At 38.7% G+C, this 13546-nt stretch overlaps 1 protein-coding gene across 5 annotated transcripts in view; it reads right to left on the reverse strand.

The window, feature by feature from the left end:
- The window catches only part of bcas3 (BCAS3 microtubule associated cell migration factor), a 254043-nt gene that overhangs the window by 39511 nt on the left and 200986 nt on the right, over window positions 1–13546 (reverse strand). The gene's annotated exons all lie outside the window — the stretch shown is intronic.

Below are 13546 nucleotides of genomic sequence, written 5' to 3' on the forward strand. Positions count from 1 at the left end.
TGCAGCCCTGTAGCGTCAGCGGGGTAATGGATGGGAGGCCGGAGGGCCGCTGACAGCTCTTGAAACATGTGGCCTAGATTTTTCAGGGAGCCGGCCGTCAGCACAAAGCAGCCCCATGACAGCAGAGCTCTGTCACTGCCACACGGATCTGCCGATCAGCATGCGCCAAAGCTACCTGAACCAGCCGCCACCTGCCCTGACACTTTACCCTGATTGGGACGACAACTGCAACAGCTGGCCGGGGATTAGGTGGGCAGCGCCAGCCTGCGCCGCCAAGCACGGAGGGTCACGGCAAGCCAAAGCCAGGCCCGGCACCTGTCACCAGCTCAGACCTGACTCCAGCCCCCCCCCCCCCCTCATCGGTTAGTGCTGAAGCCTAATAGGCTCGCATACGCTTCCCTGATCCGGCCTACTGGGGATCAGCGCCGGCCACTCCCTCTCTACTCGATATCATAGTGCTGATAGCCATTTCTACATGATGGGGTTTAGAGTTCCCACACTGCTTCTGAGCTGGCAGGGATCAGTGAGATATTAATGGGACTTATCAACACATGTGGGTGCAAAAGGGCCGGCAATTTTACGCCCTGATCCGCAGGGGTGAAGGCCAATCCCAGAGAGAATATATCCGCAGTAGCACAGGCAGCTCTCAGCACCCAGTGTGCTCACGCCTGACAACTCAATCAGAGCAAACGTAAGGACAGATGGAACCATATACTGCACGTAGTTACACTTAAACACATGGGTCAGTGACATAAGTCACATATTGGTCAATTAAATAAATGCATCCATAAAGAAAACAATTTCAAGAAAAGTTTAAACGACTCATTTGGCATCAAAGTCAAATTATATAAATATTTTTCTTACACAGTGAATACTTGAAAACATATGAGAACATCCCTGGGCATCACTCGCCATTTCTTAAAAAAAAGTTTCTAAATACAATTGTTATAAAAAGTATAAATGAGTTACATTATAAATCAATAAATACAAAAATAAGTCATACCTAAGGAAACTTTTCAACATTTTCAACTAAATTTGCCTCTTTACAATAATAATAAAAAATATTATTCTAAATAAATGAATACAAAATTTAAGTTATTTATGCTCAACATGGAAGAGGTGTACTAAAGACTACGTATGAATTGCATTTTGAATGCATTTCAAAATAAATGAATACATAAGATTAAAAAAAATTAAATTGTGTCATTGACTTAAATATAAATTCAAGGCTATGTTCCTTTAAACATCACTAGGAGAGTGTCAGTTTCAGTTTCTGTGTGTGTTTACCTTAAGCACCATGTTGATTAGATGACCAGTGTTGTTTGGGCGAAATCTTAGATGCAAACAGGTGGCCGAGGCTAATTGAACTTGAAGTGACCTCAAATACACAAGTGTTACATTAGATATTGTCACAAGAGATGCTTCCAAGAAAGATCTCAGTGGGCATGTGAAAATGAGAGAGAGAGAGAGAGAAAGTTTTTAGAAAATAGCAGCTAATCCACTGTTGCCCAGCTCATTGTGATTGGTGTCAGAAGGTCACAACCAGGCTTATTCAAATGGCCCATTAAAACTGAGAAACACAAACACTGGTTTGATGCCTCTCGGTTCCTATTCACACAAGTGACACAAAACAGAGGGGTTTAGCTGCTGGAATTAGCAGGGGTTATGTCTATAGAGATTCTCAGTCATCCAGGTCACCCCAGCATGACCTGCAGAGGTTTATTAAGGAGCTTCTGGACACGTTATCCTGGCCTAAGAGTGATCTAATGGATGATGAGGCTTGTTTCTTCTTAAATGGGTTATCCCACTGTAGCCGTATGAACGCAGTGTCAGCATGGTTGCTTGGCCATGTTGGGTTGCAGTACTACGGACTCCCTGGGCAGAAGCTGCCCTGAGTGACAAGAAGCAGACCCGGTTCTTTGCCTTTCCTCGCCCCCAACTCCCCCCGCTCCATCCCTTGTGACGCCACTTTTAACAGAGAAGCCTCTTACACATTACGGCTCCAGCCACTCCAGGCCTCTTCCCAAGGTTAGATTGCATTACACCTTGGAGAGAGAACGGAGAAGAAAAAACTTCAAACTTCTTTTGCAGTTGCTTGCTGCCTGTTCTGCCGCTCAGAGGCCATAATGGCAGTCATTAAGTGAAAAACGATAACTCGAGCAGATAAAACATTCTTCGGGCCATGAGATACACTCTCCTGGCATTTTTCAAAGTTGAAGTACCACGCTATGGGATGGGGGCACAAAGGAAAAAGGGTGGGCTGGTTCAGGGACATATTCATTAGGAGCATCAGGTCTCAGGAAAGCACATTTTACCTAGAAGTCAATGGTGTCTAAGTCTAGCAAAAAGCAGGGACTTTCGATTCCGGGGAGCCTTTAAAGTCACACAAGAGCTCAAAAACTATACTTATATAAATCACCAACAAGCATTAGCGAACACAAAACATCCATTCTGCTCAGAAATATAAATTCCCATTATTTAATTCGACTGTTTATACACTTGAGCTGGGACATAATGAATGTGGATAGAGGATGTTCCTTTCAGGCACAGACTCTGAAGAATACCACAGATTCTTCATGTCAGACTTCAAAGCCAAATAGTTACTCGCAATTAGAGTGAGTGAAGCCTGTTGGATAGGCAATAGTTAGATGCTCCATTCAGATAGTAGGGGACAGTAAATGGAGCCCTTTACCTTCAGCCGTCACTGATCTCAGGTTATTTAGCCCATCACCGATGATTTTAGGAGATTCAGCATACCTGGAGACATTGCCAAACAGTGCTCTTGCTTCTTTTTAAATGACTTTGTGACTTACAAAAGCCTAAATTGTACGGATATTGCTATAATTATGAAAATATTGGATTTTTTAAAAGTTATAAACATTGAAGTATTCATATATGTATGAATTTTCATGTATAAATTGCGTTTTTATTGCCAATGTGTGAACAGTTTGTAATGAAAATTTAAAAAAACAAGACCTTGCCTGACTAGGTTGTCTATGAAAGCCTGTAGATGAGAAAAAAAAAGGATGTGACGTTTACGCACGCTCCTAAGAGCCTTTCTTCCGTTCAATGACACATGAAATGAATGCTCTCGGCGGGGTGGGAGTGAACACACAGTTATACAGTGTTCAGGACAATGCCAAAATAGCCATTCTATACTGTAATGTCAATGTGTTATGCTAAGAAAAATAATTAATTCAAACAATAGTCTCACATAGCCAGATCTATATAGTCTATAGTCTCTATTATACTTTAATCAAACTAGCATAACTGTGTCATCTGTCGACATGATGCCGTTGAAATTGCAGTTGGTGCAAACATATCCAAAAGCTATGATCAGAACGCATGCAGCACATATTTACATATTCATCTAAATGTTGCTCTAAGCAGTGTGTACGGCGTTGGGATGTTTGTTAGAAGTATATCACTGCAAATGTATTTCCAGCTTATTGGGACCTTGAAACACAAATGTATTAAATGTATAGTACACCCAAAAATGTTAATTCTGTCATCATTTACTCACCTTTATGTCATTCCAAACCTGTATGAATTTCATCTGTGGGATACAAAAGGAGATATTTTGAAGAATGTTGTTAACCATACAGTTTCAGTTCCCATTGATTTCCATTGTATTTTTCTTTCCAAAAACGGTTTATTAACCAACATTCTTCAAAATATCTTCTTTTATGTTTCACTAAACGAAAGTCAGATTTGGAATTATATGAGGGTGAGTAAATGATGACAAAATTATTATTTTTGGATGGACAGTTTTGGATGGATCTTTTGTTGATTCAACTGCTTCTATAGTTTTTATTAGAAAGTCGCTTTTGATAAAAGCATCTGCAAAATGATTAAATGTAAATGGTCTATACCTTTAATATAAAATCATTAAAACAAACAAACAAATAAGTGTATTTAAATAAAGGTAATAAATGTATAATATATCAAATTTATATTAATATAATAAAATTAAACTGATACAATGTAATTATAAAATTAAATAATAAACACTTTTTAAAAATGTATTATTAAAGAAGATATTTTGAAGAATGTTGGTTAATAAACCGTTTTGGTTTATTAACCAACATTCTTCAAAATATCTTCTTTTATGTTTCACTAAACGAAAGTCAGATTTGGAATTATATGAGGGTGAGTAAATGATGACAAAATTATTATTTTTGGATGGACAGTTTTGGATGGATCTTTTGTTGATTCAACTGCTTCTATAGTTTTTATTAGAAAGTCGCTTTTGATAAAAGCATCTGCAAAATGATTAAATGTAAATGGTCTATACCTTTAATATAAAATCATTAAAACAAACAAACAAATAAGTGTATTTAAATAAAGGTAATAAATGTATAATATATCAAATTTATATTAATATAATAAAATTAAACTGATACAATGTAATTATAAAATTAAATAATAAACACTTTTTAAAAATGTATTATTTAAAAAATTATTTATATTTTTTATTGTACAGACAAAAAACAGGCTCCATTTACCCAAATATATCTCACACCATGAAGCTGTAAATTAATTAATATTAAAAATAAAAAATATAGAATATTCAAATACATAGCATCCAAAATGAAATTAACAGATCACTATAATCCATGACAGTAAATTCAATCATAGAACCTAAAACTGTGCATAAATAAATCAAATCAAATTGCTCATAATAAAATAAAACTGTGCATAAAAATGCACAAATGTCAAGAAAAGTCAAGAATTACCATAAAAAATGTGTTGAGGTGAGATTTAGTGACAGTCTATGGTCAAGAGATTGTTTACTTGGCGACCCCAGGCATGGATAAACAATCAAAGCAGACGACATGTGAGATATACAAGCTTTATTCTCTTGTGGGAGGAAGTCTGCCAGACACCAAGAGGGTCTTGTTTGCAATGTGTAGCCTTATTAATTTGTAAATTAACACTTCAATCCTAATTTGCTGTTCCAAAAAGAGTGAAATGCTGATCCAGAGACAAACTAGAATGAGACAATTAGTTCACTGAGACTTCAATATCTGAAACGGTCTGTAGTAGCAGAGAGGGGTTTTAATTTAAAAAAAGCAGCTAACATGCTAAAAATGCATTCAATTGCCCTCAACAGAATCCATCGGAAGCCTTACAGTTTTGACCCCTCTTTATACAATCACCCCTGCCAGCCAGCTGCTCAATCTGGAGAACGGCTCCACCGACGCCTACAGAGGGCCGAGTCACCGGCACCTTTCCCCAGCAGCAACGCATGGGTGGTCCGCAGCCTCAGGCCACAGTCTCACACAAATCACACGCTAATTGTTGTAATTCTACACATGGTGACAGTTTTAGACCATGAAGCGTGAGGACCAGTGCCGCTGAACCAGCTCGCAGGCGATGGGAGGCCTTCCAAGTGTCAAAGCTTTCTTAAAGGCCACACCACCCGAGACCGCCATACATCATCAAAGCTTTCTCTCTGCAGGAGCAAGAACAAACAGCTTTGAACAAGTCATTAGCACAGTTTGTTGATGAAAGAGAGGGGATAACGTACGTTCGGGGAAGCATTTGGTTTATTTCAGCCTTGAGGAAAGTGGGAGTGGCCGAGTGGTGGTGAGAGGTCCAGACGGTCCTGCTAACCTTGAGCTCTGTGAGATCACTTCCCAATTCACTATGACTCAACTGGGTGCCTTTTCTTCCTCCAGAAGATCTGATTCATTACCTCAACACTGACATATCTTTATTTTGTTCTGATGTGATAAGTACCAAAGTGTTAGGGATGCACCGATATTACAATTACAATTATTTTATGTGGTGATAAATGATACACTACTATTCAAAAGGTTTTTTTTTTCTTTCCTGTTTTCAATTTTAACATTTTAAATTATAATTTATTCCAGCAATGGTAAAGCTGATTTTTTTAGCATCATTACTCCAGTCTTCAGTTTCACATGATCCTTTAGAAATCATTCTAATATGGCGATTTGGTGCTCAAGAAACATTTCTTATTATTATCAGTTTCAGGATTCTTTGATGAATACAAATAATTTAAAAATGTATTCGAAATATTTTGTAACATTACAAATGTCTCCACTGTCCCTTAAAGTATAAATTTCTTTTAAACAAATCTTACTGACCACAAACTTACTGTATAAACAGTAGTGTAAATGGCCAATCTTAAAATTCTAATTCTACTATCTTGTCTAGATCAATTAAAAATAAAACACTAAAAAGTAAAATCAATAATTTTAAATGCTTAATCAGGGGTGCATAAAACTGGTGCCCTTGCATGGTAAAAATAAACTTTACACAGCAGAAAACGCGGGGGGAAGTGCTTTTGAGTACCAACGTTTTTGGGGAAAGGGACACGTTTACTTACTGGAGTAGGATTTTTCCACATCTCTGGTAAGATAGCAATCATGATGATAAGAGTATCCAGATGTGTGTCAGTATACCCGGTCCGTACATTCGCTCTTAAAGCGACAGCAGCCTAATATTCCTGCTGTTGTCTGAGTCATTAATGTTAATTAAAAAGAAAAACATAATCATCATCTACCATGTTCGAGAAAAAAGAAGATAGTGAGGAGAGCAGTCAGGAGGAAAGTGATGACGACAGCTTGTAGGATAAGTGTGCCTTGTAAAGTGTATATACCAAGCAGAATCTCCAGGTGCTCCCTTGAGGACCAGACCAAAAACGTTATGTGCACCCCAGTGCTTAATGTTGGAAACACAACATCATAACATTTTGAAAAATGGATATTCATTGGAAGACTTCACCTCAATGACTTCCATTGTATAGAGAAAAATATACTTCAAAGTGTCTCCTTCTGTCAGAAGAAAAAGGATGGTGTTATTAAATAATAGTGTTATTAAAGATTAATTTTAAGTGTACAATAGATTGTGGTAATGTAATCTAAATAATAAAAACAGGGGAAATGTGTATGCACAATTAAATATCAAATATTATATACTCCAATAAATAAAGTCAATCTCTGACATCTGTCAATACCAGTGGTGGGCCGACAGGGCCAGCAAGGCCTTCTCTGCTGGCCTAAACACTGCCAGAATTAATGACTTGCACTTTAATATATTTTTTCCATGAATAAGTATTACATTTTCCCAATAGTCCATTCTCTTAATCTCATAGCTTTTCTCTTGGCTGCGCTGTTTCCAGTATTGTATATTTATTTTAGCGCTTTTATCAAATTATTGCCAGGGTAAAATAAATCTGCGTTGAGGCCTTCAGAATCGACAGTGCGGGCGCCTGTAGCTTAAAATGAATGGAAATGAAACTGTTGCTTTAACCAATCAGATAATCAGGCAGATTTAATCAGCCAATCAGATTTCGATTTGACTGCACCGGGGCCATCTAGCAGGCGTACAATAACGTCGGCATTTCCAAAAGCTTTGATTTAGTAGTCAGAGCGCTTACTATTACTGGTAGTCAGAGGCTGAGCTAGCTAACCGCATCTGTAGCGAACTGCAGAAACTAAAATACCTTCCTGTAAATTTGATAGTTTTTCAACCCACAAATTAATGTTTCTTTCCCTCGTCGACCCCCAGCAGGTTCAATACTACCAGGAAAAATCCTTTATTCAGCCTTATCCAGCTTAACGGAACTCTATTCGATCTGTCCGGGTAAAAACAGAACTGACTGTAATGTATGCTACGAATGATTTTGAAGGCAAAAGTCCCGCTGATCTCATTGATTTCCTTCAAAACTCTGTGTGAGAGCATGGGTCAGCTGGTCCACTGCTTCTGTCGAGCAAACACTCTCAGCCCTAAAGCGTATTAAAACTTATGCCAGAAATACGACGGGGCATACTCGACTTTCAGCATTAGCCTCGATGGCGATAGAAAAGGTTGTTGGGACTGAAACGCACAGATAACCTGTACAGTCTTCTTGAGGAAAGAAATTAGGATGGATTTCGTGTAAAACATAATCAGTAGTTTTGGTGAGTATAATGTTTTTTTTGCCCCCGTTTTTTTTCCGTGGTGAATAGGATTTTCTTCTTAATTTTTTCTTGTAAATTTATGATCTAATGTTTTTTTCAAACATTCAAACTATTGTAACGTCTGACAAGGGACTATTGTAACCCTTGAAGGACAAAACAACGGAGGCTCCGTTTCTGAACTTATAATCGTAACGCAAGAACCACTGTAGCCTACAGTAACGCACACGCCGAACTCACTCGCTCGTTTCTCTCTACCGGCCTTTTCCGAACTCACCGCATTACTCCTATAACTGCCGGTGCAAAATAAAAACAGCAATTTCACAACAATTATAGAGAGTCTGTGCGCTGCCACGCTATTAAAAGTTATTAATTCACTGAAGGCCTAGGTGTGAAATGCACAGCCTGCCACTGGTCAATACCAATATGTTACCGATATATTGTGTAACCCTAGTTTGTGTCCTAAAAAAGGATGATTTAGCTCTTTATACACACCCAAGATAATACTTATCCAACTTAATATGTCAAACTCTCCATCAGAGCTCTAGTATGTAAGCATTCTTAGTGATAATTGCTGTTATTTGATTCACGAACATCAATTTCTTCTGATGATCTGCGTAAAAAGCTTTTGTGTTTGTGTAAAATAATGTCAAGGTTAAATGTGAAGAGGCGAGGAATCAGTCGCTGTGGCTTAAGATGCTACTGCTTTGTGGTGAAAGAGGGAATGGGTCTGGCAAGGCCAACACTACCCTTAAATGCCCTAATTGATGGCCAATACTTCTTTCCAACCAAGATGGTGACAGTGCCCCAGAAGATTAGCAGGACCACCTTGAAGTGGGAAAAATGCTGCTCAACTCATTTGATTATTATGTCTCTGCTGGCCGCCAGGGTTATATTTAAGCATTCCCATAAAGGCTGTCAGAAATAAGACTTGGGAATGGTCTGGCCTTAGATGGTCTGTGTGTGTGTGCGGACAGAGGAAGTAGCATTTATCCTCAAACAGCTCAGTGTGTGTTTAAGGGCAGCTCTGGTCAGAGCTGTCACACACAGTGGGATAATAATAGGATGTGTTACGTCCATAACACAAACAGTTTCTTTCCCACGTTACGTGTGCTGGTGTCACTTGGTTTATCACTTCTTTTTTTATATATACATATTTATTTATTATTTTATTTTTACTTGTCTTACAAAAAAAAAATCCTTCCCCTTGAGAACTTTCTTTAAGAATTCACAAGAAAAAAAAAAGAAATAAGAAAAACAGAAAATAAAAACAACAACGCACCCCCATTGACATGGCTCCCAGGCATATGGACATGCCTTGTTTATCTTCAATTATAAATAACTTTGGGAAGTTGTGGATCAATACTTTCCCTGTGACATGCTGAAGAGTAGGAGGGACGTCAGCATGACCATTCTAACAACTTTTTTTGACTAATATCTCTGTGACTTCACGCAATGCACAGTTCCCATGGCCCTTCACTACAAGTATAATGAGAAATACATCACGTTCACTGGAGCCCATTGCAATTCTGAGAGAAAGACACTGATTTAAAGATTACAGACCAAACTTTGGCTGTGTTTAAATGACTAACACATACTGTAGATGGTGGAGAGTAAAGACAAGAGGTTAGAGCAACTGGTGTTTTTGCTGGACTGGTTTCACTTTTGAAGGATTTCCTTTGGTTTCAGCCAAAGATACCATACACACTTTATTACATTCAAAAGCTATCATTAGGACAGGATTGGAAACTGTAATTGGATTGTGATGGGAAAAAAAAGTTGTCAAAATATAATTATTTTTAAAATATGGGGAGAAAATGTCTGTCAGCCAACAAAATGATGCTGTTCAGTCTCTATACCCAAAAATAGGAAAGAACAACAAGAAAACCATTACTTTATGCTGACAGACTTTGCTGGAAAATAATGTGGACCTGTAACCCCCACTTTCTACAAGATAGATTGAGAAGTAAAAAAATAAATGAAATCAGATAAATTTTGTTTTAAACAGACATTTACAATGAAATTTGAAATATAAAATTGAGTGGAGACATGGTTATTTTAACACGCAGCCCTTATCAATACAACCCTGATCATCATGAAATCTAACGGCGTTCTCACACTAGGCACAGCTGCCTTCTACTGAGCCCGAACGCGATTGTGTCATTTTGGGGGTCAAACGTACTCCGGCACTGTTCAGATTGCCTAGTGTGAGTACACACTGAATTATATCAAATTATATCAATTATATAAAAATATCCTTATTGTTTACCACTCCGATTGTCATTATCTATACAGGGAAAAAAACATATATACCTAAAAGTATGTGACAAAGTTTTAAATAAAAGGGTTATTTAGGATATGAAGGGTGTGGGCATATTGAGAGGCCTCTCCTATGAGCCAGCATTAGGAAGCACAAAACTACAAGAACACAGAAATACAGCTGACTGTTTGATTTTTCCAAACAATGCAGTGTCATCAGAAGTAAGCAATGTCTGCCCCGGAGGGTTCCGACAGCAGAGCTAATAATAAGGAAAACATGTGGTACCTGATACAGGCAGCGGGAAATGACAGCGAGAGTTTGTGACAGAGAGCATTTGTCTGTGAGCGTGAGAAAAATAATGTGTGTGTGTGTGTGTGTGTGTGTGTGTGTGTGTGTGTGTGTGTGTGTGTGTGTGTGTGCGCATCAAGTCCGAGAGAATGTGTGTGTCAGAATGTGTTGTGTGACGCTGCATTTCCGTGCAGACATCGAGGGCCCTTTGTTCGGCCGGAGTGAGTGTGAGCAGGATGACCGTCTCTCTCCCCAGGCTCAGATTAGTCTCAGCTATCTAACACAACAGATACTTTGTAAATCCAGTCTCTCTGCTACTGGAAAGCTCATCATTTCAGGCTCTCCGGATCCCATTCTTCCTCTTGCTTTCTCACCTTCGATTCTCAGTCTCCCCCATTTGAGTTTGAGAGAGATAGATTTAATAAAAAGTGAAGCGAAAGCGAGAAGGGACTGTTTAAGCCATCTCTGGAGCTCTGACATTAAACAGTGCAGTCTGCGGAGCTCGGCCCAGCGGCCCCTCTAATCTGGGCTGATTTATGGAACGCTCTTCCTGTGTCTGCGCTGGTGGGGAGGGCCTCAGATCCTGGAGACAGCCTGGCGTCCCCTGCTACGGACACTCCACATGCACGCTATACCCTGCCCTCCAGCCAGTCCTACACCGGGACGTCTCTCACACACAAACACACACAGAGTCTCGGTAGTGTGCATACACACTGTTTGTATCACATAATCATACACAGATGACGATTATGATGCAGTTGTAAACTTGAGGATGGAGTGGTATACACACTCGCACAATTTCTCAAAAATACAACCACCCACCCACCAAACAGATCACAAAACACACAGGAGCTTGGGCCAAACAACAAAGCCAAGAGATATGTGAGCCAGCTTATATGGTTACCTGTTAAATCGACCACTACTAGCACAGGATGAACTTTGCAGTCAAGAAGAGGAATAAATGGAGAAAGTTATGAGAATATTTTATACAGACACATTCTCAGCCTGCTGATAATTGTTACTCCCACACGTCCGAGGGCAGAGGAGACACAAATTGGCCGCTGACGGGCGGCTCTGGTCATTCGTTTTGAAGAGATTGTGAAATATAGCTTGATGAATGTGAGAAGGATGTGCTATCTGTTTGTTTTCTGCTGGCTGTGGCACTGCATGATATGGCAAATCCCATTCATCCCCATTCATCAGAATGTGCACAGACATCTTAATGCAACCCAGCATCATTCATGAACTCTGCAGCCCTTCTCTCTAAGCCGTATCTGCCATGAGAAAACATGAAAACGAGAGAAAAAAAACATGCTTCTTGGATGTATTTTTTTCCGTCTTGCTCTATGTGATGTAATCTTGGCCAGTGACTACGAATTTGAGCAACAACAATACACACTTTTACGTGTGGCGGGACTTTTACACTGGGTTCATTTGTTTTTGCTCAGCAAACCTTTTTTCTCCAAAAATTCCAATACAAAATCTAAAGTATTATAACATATTATAGAATATATGCACTATAGAAATATATAAAATAAAATGTAATTACAAAATAAAAAAAAATATATTAATCATATTGTCATATCATATTAATATAAATACAATATTAATATAGGCCACGTTCACAAAGCAGCAGATTATGGTTGTTCGTCCTGTATTTGATCTTTAGTACGGTTACGTTCACACATAGTTCAGTTATTTACAGGTGAGACATTCACGTTCATTAACCAAACTCCGTAAATTTTCTGGACTCATAACCACATTCTCAACAAAACGGCGGCATGTGAAAGGAACCAGACCAGACAACTAGTTGTCTGTCACATCATACAGTGCGAAAGAGACGCTTTGCACTTCACAAATCCGTCTCTACCATGTGTTGTGGGTTTCATGTGTTGTTACACCCAGATATAAAACCTGTTGTCGGTTAATGAAGATTTGTCGGATGAACCAACGGCTTTGTTTGGAAACTTGAGTCAAAGGTCATAAGAATTTTCAGTTTTATGGATGTTGCCATATTTAATATTACCGTACTTTGGTCACTGTCACTTACTTGTAAGAGTATGGGCTTGACTCCCATTGCACTTTCATTCAGTATTCGAGATGTTACTGTAAGTTGCTGTGTTAATGGTACATTATGAAACTCACAACTTTAAGTTAATGTTATTTTATAATAAAATATTTCATAATAAATTCAATATAAAAAGTAAAATATACAACCAAAATGTATATAAAATTTTACATGTATTATTTATTATATATTTATTGATTATAAATGAATTACTATCAAGAATTATTGAGAACAAACAACTATCTGAAACTATATTAAAGAATGCCCGTTACACCCAATAATGCTGTTTAGGTTGACAGCTATGTTTTGAAAAGCAGCCTTTGTTTAATCAGTATAAGTTATAAAATCATTGTAAAATCAATGTGAGCTGATATTAGATAGACTGTTGAATTGGATTGCCAGAAACACACAGCAACCATATTTTATTTGCCTGACATTTGTGTTAACAAACCTCAAAAGGGGGACCAAAAAGTTACCTTCGAATGACTGTACCATTAAACCATATGTGTCTATATCCAGGTAGGTAGCTAGCAATAAACATGCTGGATATAAACAAAACTTTCGTAGCCTGAGTTATCATCATCATCATTTCCAATGTAACCCTTTTGGCTTCAAACTTGCTGACTAAAATGTCTCAGGGTTTGAAAACCCACCACTACACTAAGCAGGTGTGAAAACACTCTTATCTTGTTTTGACTCTGAGAGCCAGCACACACCTTAACACTGAAAGCAGTACATTAACACCGAAACTCTAGTCCATTGGCTTTGCTTTTAATGAAGATTGGAGCCATTCGTCTCCATTAGATCGGTGTGTCCAAGCAGCAACAGCCATTATCCCCTCAAACTTGTCTAAACACACGTGCTGACTGGCCTCACATGCATCGATCCTCCACACGCACAACACACACACACACACACACACACACACACACACCTCTTACTGGAAGGCCGGCAGAAGATCAGCCAGGATTGAACTGGTCAATATCACTTACACCGGGAACC

This window comes from Siphateles boraxobius, unplaced genomic scaffold (genome assembly GCF_051911475.1).
Source record: "Siphateles boraxobius isolate OS27281-9 unplaced genomic scaffold, OSU_SipBor_1 6, whole genome shotgun sequence".
Classification (NCBI taxonomy): Eukaryota; Metazoa; Chordata; class Actinopteri; order Cypriniformes; family Leuciscidae; genus Siphateles; species Siphateles boraxobius.